This window comes from Neodiprion virginianus, chromosome 3 (assembly GCF_021901495.1).
Source record: "Neodiprion virginianus isolate iyNeoVirg1 chromosome 3, iyNeoVirg1.1, whole genome shotgun sequence".
Taxonomy (NCBI): Eukaryota; Metazoa; Arthropoda; class Insecta; order Hymenoptera; family Diprionidae; genus Neodiprion; species Neodiprion virginianus.
In genome coordinates, this window is record NC_060879.1 from 14,175,725 (window position 1) to 14,188,741 (window position 13,017).

The following is a 13,017-nucleotide window of genomic DNA, read 5'->3' on the forward strand; positions in this document are numbered from 1 at the left end:
ACAATCTTGAAAATCATGCCGTAGATTTTACGGTCGATCTATCCAAGAAAAACTTTGTGTAACTTAGCTATAAATATAACCAAAACTGTCAAATAAGCATCATTTGCATCAAAAACAATTGAAACGTTAGAAGATGCTGCCAAGTACAATAGTAGATCGTATACCATGAAGAAAAAGTCAATCGTTTTACACTGAGCATAAGATTTTAATATGAGTCGTAGGCAAGCGCGTGTGCCCTGAGGTCTAGGGGCGTAGCTCCTGGTGAGAGCTCAGGGGGCAAAGCACCGGCTGTGTGATTCAGGGAAGGGGGAGGGCTTTAACATATTTTTAAGAGCGCGCAGTCTATCGCTATCCCCTAAAAGCACCGATGGTGAAAAAACCTTACACCAAGTACATTGAAGTTAAAATGACCAACAAAGTCTCTTTGCAACTCAGAAAACACCAAACTAATGTTGCACATTCAAATAATCACCATCAATACCCTTTCGGCAAAAAATAGAGAAATCATAATTTTCATTTTCAAGTATATAACGTTTTCGCAAAAAGAAAGAAACAACACTGAAGTTACAGAATTTCGGACGAATGAAAAAATTCGGGGTTGGTTGTACTTGGCAGACTTTTTGACAGACTGAAGAATATAAGAATGATTGCAAGTATGGTACGCCAGCTGTAAGGTGGCGCTACTATCCGGGGCGACGGTGACGCCAGTTACGCGTCTTAAATAAGAGACGTAGAGGAGGGAGGGACCGGACGGACAGAGCTCATGAGTCCGCGGCGGAGTCGGGACATATGCCCATATGAATTTCCCTTTTTACCGATAATAAACGCTTGTGAACTCATAGACCTTTTGTGGCCCAGTTTATTTGTTCACCCATCCTCTTACAAGAAGCTCTTACAATGAACCACTTTTACGTTCTGAGACGAACGGTTCGAGAGATCTTCAATTCGCTGCGTGATTCAGATTCAAATTCAATTCACAAACCATGCGATGTCCATGCGGGCGAACTTTGATGTTCAGTTTGTTCTGGTTTCTCATTCAGCTCGCCTCTATCTGTGAATTCGGTTATTTCCAGTCGTGTTAACTATCACTATGCGTAATTGAAATAATTCTCTTCGCATGATACTTCAATTTAAAATACACATTTATTAACAAATAACAAATTCTTCTCTATTAATTCTTGGCGTTAGGTTGTGAAAAAGTTTTATTCACTCGTAAGGTTGCATGGCAATTTGGAACGGTATTTCAATATCCCGGAATATCTTGGTGCCAATACCAAAACGGGGTACGTTACGTTTTGGCGCCACCGTTTTGGCACCGGCCGTTTGGGCGCCGGATGTTTTGGCGCCGAACGATTGGCCACCAGATATTCAGGTACAGGACGTTTGGGCTCACGAAAATTAAAGCGAAAAAACCAGATTAACAAATATTTATGGAATATAGTTTACGGTTGAAAGTATCACATGTATAGTTGGAATGGGGTTTATGATTTAATACAGAGAACACATAGGTATGAAAAAGCTAACAGAAAATAGTGTGATGGTCAAAAGCATTGCAGAAAACTCAAATTAAATACATCATTCACAGTTTAGAACACAGATTTGAAAAGCTTAACGACAAAATGGTGTAAGCATTAGAAAAAGCTACAACTAAATATACTCTCTGAACATATTTACTGATTGTTAGTGATTTTGGTATACTTATAACTGCCATCAGTAATCCTCCACTGATTCGAATTTAGAGAGTAAATAATCGACAGTTTTGAATGTACTTCGACAAACCCAACAAAAATCAAATAAGTCAATTAATCAAAAAGTTTTGTGCGATGCCTGTCTGGAGGGGGGGGGGGGGTATTCTCCTCCAGAATTCAGCGTAATACGTATCCCTACTTTTTTGGACGATTCGTGGTCCATCTATGAATTTCAAAATTAACGGATGTTCAACATCTAGCTCTCTTTGCAGACTTCGATGCGCTGCTTTCGCAAAATTGTTTGTCCTGTTTTGCCCTAACAAAACTCTATTATACACGGACCAAATTTTGGGCGCAAGTAAAGGGTCCGAATGTGTTCCATTACGTTGTAGGTGGCCTGTGTAATTATCCTGTACAACAGTATTCACATACGTAAAAGCCATATTATTAATCGGAGAAAAGAGATGATAAAACCATGAATAAAAGTCAAACGAATATTTCAACGAATCACTCCCAACTAGTCGGCGAATTTTCGTAGCATACAGTTGAGTAGAACTAAATTTTATGAAGAGAATGAACGTTAGTAAACAACCAAGATTACATATGCCAGTAGCAAAGGTTCAGAACTATACTAAATATGATATAGTATTCATACCTCGAAGCACTCCAAAATTCTCTGTAAGGTTACAGGAAGGTGATCGTACAGCCGCATTACTGCTTGGTGTAGATTTTCTATCGGCACAAATGCAAGAGCGACGATCATACCCGCTTTCAGCGCATATTCAGGATCACTACTATTTTGTGAAAATGAATGTTCCTTGAACAATTTCCTTTGAATATTTTGGGACAGATGAAATAAGCAGCCCCGGATTTCCGCCTCGGGATATTGCTTAGCAATGCTGTACAATATCGTCATTGTATAATCCAAATTAATGTTTTCGGGTTTGAAATCTGACCAAACGGATTTCATTTGGATAAAAAGCCTGCAGTACGTTTCTTGCCTCTTATGAGGATGCAGGGCATACAAAATAGGGAAAATATATCCGTCTCGCTCCGCTAGGATAGCAAACACTTGCGTAAATGATGGTGGCGATAATTTAAAGGTATCATCTATATATATTGAAACGTTTCGAGTTTTCTCGAGCGCTGAATATCACGATTTGTCTGCACGTGATATGAAATAATTCATTGATTGTGTCTAAACTCGATTATTTGGTTATTTTACGAATTTATTTTCTCGTAAGGAGAAAAACAGGATTCTGTCTCTGGACTCGGAAGGAAGGTGGAGAATTTATTTATTAATTATTTAATGAGTTCCTGGAAGAGGTGACTGTAGTTTGACCCTTAATGGTTTATTCTGAGATAGCCTCAGCTGGTGTTTCATCACTCTCATAAGGCGTAGCTCGAGTGGAATAAGCCCATTATCACAGGCCGTACGAACGGTTTTGGGTCAAACTTATTCTGCGATCGTGAAGCGAGGCATAGAATTATCGCAATGAACAGAGGACTCGTGAGGCGAGAAGTCTGTTTTCACGAAGAAAGATCTGTAAATGAAATAATTTAGTGTCTTGTTCCCGAGAAGCGGGAGACACGAAAAACAAGAGTATTTGTGAATTTATGATTATTTATATTGGAATAGTTTACTTGTGTGATCGTTTCACACGTGCAGATATTTGATGAACTCTGACGATTGAAGATCGTCATTGGCGAGTTCTTGTTTCGCGGTTATAATATCTCGTTTCGCGAAAGGCAAGACGGGATATGAAATACGTGAAAGCGTGGTTATCTGAAGGACGGCAATTATACGCAATTATACCATTACCTGCATCAAGACGGCCTGACGCAATGCAGGTAGCTCCTTGCAGGTTCAGGGGTCCTACCTAAGGGTTAAAGGATTCTGTGACGAACACCGTATCTGAGTTTCAACATCAGACGCAATGCTGGGCTTCACCCAGACACGGCTCCCTAATACCTGAAGACTTTATGGAAAAAACGGAATTTGTTATCTACGTTGAATAGCCTCCTTCAGTTGAGAGTGGTAGTCGAGGTTGCTTGGAGTAATGCGTCCCTGCCTCGTGGTCGGTAACTCGTGTCGACTACAAGTTCCTCGTTGAGAAGTGGTGATCCGGCGAACGGATGTTTGAATGTGTCCGTATTCGTACAGATTAACTGACCTACTGCTTGTTCTGTGACGATAGACGATAGATGTCGAGATTTTTTTTTTTTTCAAAAAGTTCTTTATTCATTAGATGTTGATCACAAAAGTGTTTATAGCTTTTGCACTCTGCGTAATCTTTTGCTATTCCTATTCCTAAGAACTTAACTAGTATGTTTTCATTTGGGCTTTGCTTGTACATTTTTCTTTTGTTTTAATGCTGTGTTGCATACTGATATGGTTTTTTGGGGTGAAATTTAAAAAAATCCCGTTTTGTCATGTTTTATGATTTCCTACTTACTAGCTTACAGCTTATTTATCTATTTCCATTATTTGCTTTATGTACATTATCTTAGTGCAGCAAAAAGTGATGCGGTAGTTTGTGTTTTATTTTAAATAGGGCTATCTCTGTGTGTTTGGCATCGTGAGGATATCATTTATATAGTATAGGAAGAGCACCGGGACTAGTGTTGAGCCCTGTGGTACTCCTGCTGCGATGGTTTGCAGCGTGGACACTTTGCCGTTGGCAATGACTGCGAATGTTCTATTTCTGAGATATTGCTGGATGACTTTGACTAGATATGATGGAATGTTTAGGCTGTTTAGTTTATATATAAGTTCTTTATGCCAAACAGTGTCAAATGCTTTTTAGATATCCAGTAGCGCTACTGCTGTTAATTTATTTATGTTAAAGTTATTACTAATATGGTTCGTTAGCCTGGCAAGTTGTTGTACAGTGTTATGATCTTCGCGCAAGCCAAATTGCTCGGGGACTAATTGTTTGTTTGTTTTTTCGTGGATTTTTAATCGGTTTAAGATGATGGATTCGAAGATTTTACTCATTGTTGGGAGGAGGCTGACTGGATAGTAGTTTTATGGAAAAAATTTATCTTTACCAGGTTTTTGAAATGCTAGGACATTCGCGTGCTTCCATTTTGGCGGGAAGTATGATAATTTAAAACTACTGTTAATAATATTCGCGAGCTGTACCAGCGCTTTGCGTGACAGATGTTTAAGTTCAATGTTTTGTATTCCGTTCATGCCCGGTGCTTTTTTTGGTAATGTTTTTTTGATTGCTTGAGCAATTTCTTTCGGTGATGTAAAACTTATATTACTAATAGGGATTTCGTAATCTATAATTTCTCAATGTTTTGCGTTAACTATACGATAATGTTTATCACAGCCCATATTTTTGGTGAGGTGGTGGACTTTCACGAAACTTTCTGCGAGTGCATTTGCTTTTTCTTCGTCACTCATTGCTAGGCCTCTAATTCCATGGAGAGTTGGAATAACATTAGCAGTTTGTTTAGTGAAGGCTTTTGCCATTTTCCATATCGAGTTGTCCTTGATATTTAGACTTTTAAGTTTTGTTTCCCACTCCTTGATTGTATGCTCTTTTATCCCTTTTTTAATTTTAGCTGAGAGTTAGTTTCTAACAATCCTGTACACATCTCTACCCGTAGTTTGGAACATTTGACGTGCTTTATTTCTAACCTTTATCCAGGTACTGATTTCTTTTGGCAACGTAAGCGCTGTGTTTATGGATTTATTTTTAGGGATAGATATTTCCATTGCTTTAGTGATTACGTCAGTGAGACCGTCTACAAGTCATCGATGTCCGCTTTGGTTGTTAAATTTTAAGTTAGTTCGATATTTTCATTTAGGAATGTGTTGAACTTGTCCCAATTTGCTTTTTCATAGTTGAAAATTTTTTTATCCATTTTCTCTATTATGGTATCGTTAATCGTAACTATGACTGGCAGGTGATCGGAGTCAAGGTCATTTAGGTTTCAATACTGATGTATTGACGTTTTTTATTAATGCAAAATCAACTACACTCGGGAGTGCATTATTGTATTGGTATAGTGTGTGTGTGAGTCTGGAGCTAGTATGTGTCACGTGCGTAGCGGTCTCGCGACGACTTAACCCTCTAGATAACCGTAGAGGTTTAAATTTAATTCTGCGTGGGTAGGTTGGTGATCGTCCTCTACAGGGCAATCCTTGTAAATAGGGTGGAGGATTCATTATTGAAGTTTTAAAAATGATTACGATGAAATGCAAGCTTTTCAATGATATCAAATGAAATTGGAAAGCAAGAAAATTGGTGACGAGGAAGCTTACAGGAAACGTTCTTAACCTAATGTTTCATTCATCCGTCTACTCACTCTTGGGTAGTTTCTACTCACTCTCTCACTTGATTATGATTACACTTATCACTACACGGCTCGACTGAGTTCGTGGCACAGCTTTTGACACTTATTAAGTAACTTCAAAGACTTACAAGTAAACATAGTTCTGTACCGGCAATGTAACGGCAAAGTAACCGAAAATAACGAGTAACGTTGACCAGAGTGTACATGCATCTTACATGTTAGTTAAAATTTCCCACTCATGAGCATTACTCGTTATGTAATATTTTATGTAACCGTTACATTTATGTTATGTTACTTGTTTGCGGTATAATGCAACTGCTATGTAACGGTAATGTAACGGTAATGTTACTGAAAGTTACAAGTTATATTACTCGAATATTGCATGCAACTTACGTGTAAGTTGTTATTTTCTGCTCATACATATTACTTGTAATGTGTTACATTATATACTCTACAACATAGGCCGGGGAGTGGAGAGTTAATAAAGTGACATATATATATGCTATTTATGATATATATATATTTTTAGTGCGTTACTATAAGTAAACAGAGAACGTGGGACGTTAATGACGACTAAGTAGTAGGAATAGTCAGTCACGACTGACGATAAACACGGAATACGTGTACAGCCGACATATAGGTCACTCACAAATAACATACAGTCCACTGTATTGCTTACATTACAGAGACAATCTATATTGTCTCGCAACATAATGTACCATCTTATGTAACCGTCATACCTCCGTTACATTGCTGGTTCATCGTGTAATGAAACTGTATTATATCAAGTAGCACAACAGTTACGTAACCGCAATTTCGAAATGTAATATAACAGTGAACCTAGCTGTTACCTATCAGCTGATATAACTGCAATATTACATTAATTTGAACAGTTATTAATTGGTTGATATGAATGTGATATTACAAGTACATGAATGGTTAGATAACAGTTTATATAAATGTTTTGTTACATTCACATGTATGTTTACGTAACGATTGAGATAAATTTAATGTTGTATCAACATTACAGTGTTTTTTATTGTTATGTTACCATAATATTGTGTTTACGTCAAAGAGGCACGTTCCTACAACTTGAAATACAAATAATTGTACACTATGGTTAAATTATGATTTTCCACCAAGCTATATTCGTAATTAGCGTCAAAATATGATTAGTTATTGATTATATTCGACCTTATACCTTTTATCGTTTTATGAACACCTTTACAGTCTTTTTATAAAATATATTGCTAAATTTTAAAGTATAATTGAGCCATAATGTAATTTTAAATATTTCCATTCTATTAATGGATCTATTAATGCATAAAAAATGATTAATAGTCAACATAATATATATATATGGAAAAGTAATTCTTTATTTTCATAATTCGATGAATTATACATAAATGTTTTTTACTTTGCCGATTGACTAGATATATTATTATACGATATAATTGAAAACACGGCAGTACTACATGCTCTCGTCGTTTTCAATTCGTTTTCTCTTGATTTTTTCTTTGTTGCTCAGTGTTATGCCCCGACGTACCGCCTCGGCGTACCTTTTTCAAAATTCCATTTCATTCCATTTCTTTAATTTCTTCAATGCGCAGATATTATTTCATCAAAATCTCATATTCTAATAACGGCGGGTTCCACCCCTCCTGGCAAAAGTCACGTAGAGACCAACAATGATGTCTTGTATAAGTTTTGACTTTCTTTTATTTAACTGATACCAAGAACGGAGATAAGGGACTGCTGAATTAGCATCAGCAGCGCTCAGCCTGGAAATATCCCTCTTTTTAAGTTAAATCTATGACCAATAACTAGGATAAACCGCTACCTTTGGAACCACCAAATTGAAGTAGATTACTTATTAGGATGTATCAATGAATGTGTGAACATCGTATGTAAATATCTCTTGTTCATATTTTCAATATGTCACCGACGAGATTGAGAATCGTCGGAACACCGTCGAAGAGCGTGAAGTAACGCTGACCATGTGGATTCGGGCACCGGGAGGTCGCCCTCGCACCTCATTGGCTAATTACCGTTGTAACTTATTAAAACTGCAGCTCCTTGGACCCCCAGGCCCAAGAAGCATTGTCTTTCGTCTGTCAAGTCGCGAGGTGCGTGGAAGTCAACCCGTATTAGCCCTTCTTGAGCAATAGTAGCGTTCGGAAAATCTTAGTTGTGGCCGGCATAAAGTCTCGCGCTAATTCGTCAAATTCGAGCATTCAGTTATTATGTTAATATAGAAAGTGTTCTTCCTCTTCGAGACACAACTTGTAAGAATGTCTGTAAGTGTGTTTACATTTTGGAATCTTACGCTTCTTGATGCGAAGCTCGTAAGACAGTCAATGACCGTCTAATATTGAAATGCGGATATGCATCATCAATATTAATATTAATCACGAGGCATTTTTCATTGTTGAAACGTATAATTTTGAAAAACTGGTAATTCGAAAAATTAACGACGGAGCCAGGAAGTAAGGCTCCGGTAAAGCATCGCTAGATACCAGGTTCGATTCCTGGCTCCGTCGTGAATTTTTCGAATTACCAGTTTTTCAAAATTATACGTTTCAACAATGAAAAATGCCTCGTGATTAATATTAATATTGATGATGCATATCCGCATTTCAATATTAGACGGTCATTGACTGTCTTACGAGCTTCGCATCAAGAAGCGTAAGATTCCAAAATGTAAACACACTTACAGACATTCTTACAAGTTGTGTCTCGAAGAGGAAGAACACTTTCTATATTCACACATACTATCACAGCACAAGAAAACAAATTTGAACTTACTGGTGATGAGAGGAATTAACGACATCAGAGTCAGGGCGGCTAGGTGGTCTAGTGGAGTAAGGCTCCGGTAAAGCATCGCTAGATACCAGGTTCGATTCCTGGCTCCGTCGTTAATTTTTCGAATTACCAGTTTTTCAAAATTATACGTTTCAACAATTCAGTTATTATGCTAGCTGCAAAAGAATCACTATCTTCCACGTTTCCATCTTTTCTGTGCTTTACTAAATCTCATCATTTCAAGAATAGACATTTTTATGCCATTCTGTAAAGTTTTAGGCTGATGTAGCTAGAAAAAAGTAAATTAAAATGCTGGAAATTCGGGTAGCTTAATTTTAGCTGAATAGAACAACTTTCGTTTATTTATAACTACTTAAATTAATTAATCACATTAAATTGTCTTTTTTATCACAGTTTATATTTAATTTGATTTGATAAGCAAGCGAGATTATGCAAAAGCATGCCGGATTGCAGGTTAAGGTTAAGGTTAAGCACATGCGGTGCGATTATCCGACCACTAAAACACAGAAAACTCAAAGATTTCGAAAATATAAACTAAATCAAGCAATTAATAACATAATATAACTTATTAACAAGATATCAGCACGATATAGCGAGAGATTAGTGAGATATTAGCAGATTTGGTGAAAGCGAGATGCGATAGCAAAGGGTTACAGTATGCAAGAGAGCGGAAGAGAAACGTGGCGAGGCGGGAGAGCTGGCTCCGTGGTCCCAGCTCTAGGCCCGGCGCGCGTCGAGCGCCGAGAAGATAGTTTTGGGAACGCAGTACTGGCCAGCCATGCGTGAGCGCGATCGACGGCGCCGGAGATCGACTGACGGTAGGGAGCAAGAGAGGGAGATTTCAACACATTCCGTTTTCCGTAATTACATTGAGTTCGGCCCTGATTCAACCGAATAAGGTAATTTTAAGTGCTAATAATAATAACTACACTATCATTTTTAATAAATAATCTTTCGAATCATTTTTGACATGTATCAAAATCAACAAATTGACACTTTCAAATCATAGCCTTCAATAGTTAAAGTATCATTTTAAATCCACAAAGACTCAGTGCCCGACGTTCAACATCGTTCGATTCATCAACTCTTCCGAACTTGAGGTGAGGCCCTGGTCCAGAATTCTACTGACGCAAACCGACACGATCCGACGGCTCTCAATATCGCTCGAACTACACATCTAAAGATAAGTCAATCCGAGTGCTAATCATCGACATTGAACGAATTCTTGTTTTGGCCTTTATGATCAAAATTTACTTCTGTAATATCCATTTAAAAGCAAGTCTAGAATTGGTGGCTAACTTCACTACCCCCAATTAAATCGTACTTATTGTTTCCAAGATTTAACCAACAAGAATTAACAACAGGAAATATAAATAATTTAAGATAATCTGAAAAGAGAGATACAATATAATAATCACGACCAGCTAGTTATAACCATCGTTCAAAGTAGATGTTCCTGGTACCAAATAATAATATCAATTAGAATAGAATGACACACGATTTGCCAAACCCGTAAACGGTCAAATTTAGCGATTCTGCAGCTTCTCTGCATTCGAATATAAATTCGTCCGTCGGCGTGGATTATTATATAAACTTAAACACTTTATAAATTGTTACTTTCGGCTTTTACGTCATTATCACAATTCATTGTAATCAGACATTCCAATCACCAAATCGTACAGAATATACTTTATCTTCTACCAGTTAAATTATATTAAACCATATATTTTGAACAGCCTTTTTCCCATTTTCATTATTATAAAATTGCCTCAACAATTCAAGCAAACCTCACAGACCTGTACAGGACTATAGCAACACGATCCTACAAATTACCGGCTTATCGAAAGGTAGGTCTTTTCTTGAGTTTTAATTTTTATTCATTGTCGTTACGTGGGAGCTTGATTATTCAATTAATCATTAACTACCACCGCTCAGTACACTCTCACCCCCACGTAACATCAGCTTTTTGGTTTGCCCGCTGTTTTGCAAACCGGAACCATTCGGCAACGGTTTCTTCGAACTTGATTTCTTTCGTTGTCGGATGTCCCTCCATAATAGCTCCTGCAAACAAAAAATTCATAACATTAAATGCATGAATGAAAAATGTAATTAAAAACGCATACGAAAAGTGAATCAAAAAACGAACAATACAACAGTCTTTATCGAATTAAAAAAGATAATTTTTTGTTCTTTTTTTTAAAACGAATTGAAATAGAACTTCTCCACGATTTTACGATTCGAGAACGTATTTAAGTAGAAAATAGAGAAGATAAATAGATAGAATTTGAATAGATTGAAATAGATTAAATAGAGAATAGAAATAGTAAAAAAAGAGAATTCAAATAGATGGTTTATATAATTAGGTTCCTGCTGGTTATACCTCTCTTCTTTCAAAAAGTAATTACTCACCTTTGACAGTTTGAATGAGACGAAGATTTTCAATGCAGAAGTTTTGTTTTCGTTCTTTCCACGAACACAACTGCGCGCACGCATTTGTAAATTCTTGACGGCAAATCCTTTGAATGCCCTCACGTGCTGAACAACCTCCGATTTTTCGTACAAACACATCCTATGATATGAATTATATTACATTAAAATCTTCTACACAAATCTATTATTACGGTCGAGATATTGTATAAATTAGCGTATGAATTGCTTTGCCATTTCAGTTTTCTCACAGAGTCCTCGCTCGAAATTTTCGATCTCCACGATTGATTTTAGTGGTAGTTCACATTTGATGAGAGCCGTGTCTCCTGAAGCTTCTAGTCGGTACCCACGACTGAGTTTTCGTAAAATGTCTTGCAAGCGGATTTCCATTGACGAGATCATCCGAATGATTACTCTCTGATTATCTATTAAAGCAGTAGACCAAACACGTGATGAAAAGAGCATAAAATATCTCTCTATCTAATAAAAAAGTTCTGAACCAATGAACGGGTGAAAAAGATTATAATAACAATAGTATAGAAAAGATTATAATAACAATAGTATACGCGTGAAGTTGGCGTTGGGGTGAGATGCCGAAAACAAAACAAAATGCACCTAACAAACAAAATTTTCTTTGACAGCTATCATCGGCTGTTTATGACAGTCTTTGACAAATATTTTTATAGGTATCTGTTTCTGACACGCAAAAAATAAACTTGCAAACGAGAATTATCAAGATGATTCCCCACGGGAATCGTCTTTTTCGCGAGATGGCGTATTGTGTATACGGCACTCAAGATCGACGCGCAGAGGAGAGACTGACTATCGTTTTAAATATATCATACTGGCAAACATGTCAGCAGAAGTAATGAAACAGAACTCGAGGAGAGTTATATCTGAGAAGAAATAGGTTTTTTTTTTGGATCCTGTAAATCCTTGATCCGGTTAACCACTAAGTAAGGGCCTTCCCAGTTGCTTTGTAGTTTCGGACACCGTCCTTTCTGTCTTCGAGGTTTGAAGAGCCAGACAAGTAGTATAAAAAGGCGGGTTCTGAGTACAAACACCTTCTTTACCGACCGAGCCGCTCCGCGCACCCCAGACGCAAACCCTTGAAGGTTACCCCCACCCTCCTCAGATAAAACCATGCAACCTTACCGACAGTTGTATCGGTCGACGGTGAAAATCGCACTGTTTTGCCGGCAATTCTTCTCGGTCGAGGGTCAAAATCGTGCTGTTTTACTGACAATCTTACCGACCGAAGGTCAAAGTCTGTAGTGCTCGCCTGCCAACGGTAGAGGCCGCAGCGGGGGCGAGAACTTTTTTACCGTCCCGCATTCTTTTCCCACGATGGGACTGCAGATGTGTAACATCAACAACTCCTACATTCTTTTCCCACGTTATCAACCACGTGACATTCCAAAATTAATAGTTCCGAGAATTGTTTTTTATCCACTCGGATATCGCTGTCGTGTAACATCAACCACCTCACATTCCTTTCCCACGTTATCAACCACGCGACATTCCAAAATTAATGGTTCTGAGAATTGTTTTTCACTCACTCGGATGTCGGTTTGATATCCAAGGTCGACCGATAGCCTCGGTACATTCAAAGCCATGGATCTGCGGTGTTGGATTACTATCGCTCTAAGAATGCTAAAAGGTGCGCGCGCAACACAAACATACGTATTTGATATCAACCACGTGACATTCCTTACCCTTCACCAAATTTCAAATTATGTGGTGGGGGAACGTTATATCAGTCAAAAGTAAA

The 13,017-nt window shown here is 37.7% G+C and overlaps 1 protein-coding gene across 1 annotated transcript in view; it reads left to right on the plus strand.

The window, feature by feature from the left end:
• LOC124300690 (glutamate receptor ionotropic, NMDA 2B) overlaps positions 1 to 13,017 on the plus strand; it is a 1,918,249-nt gene that overhangs the window by 1,347,658 nt on the left and 557,574 nt on the right. The gene's annotated exons all lie outside the window — the stretch shown is intronic.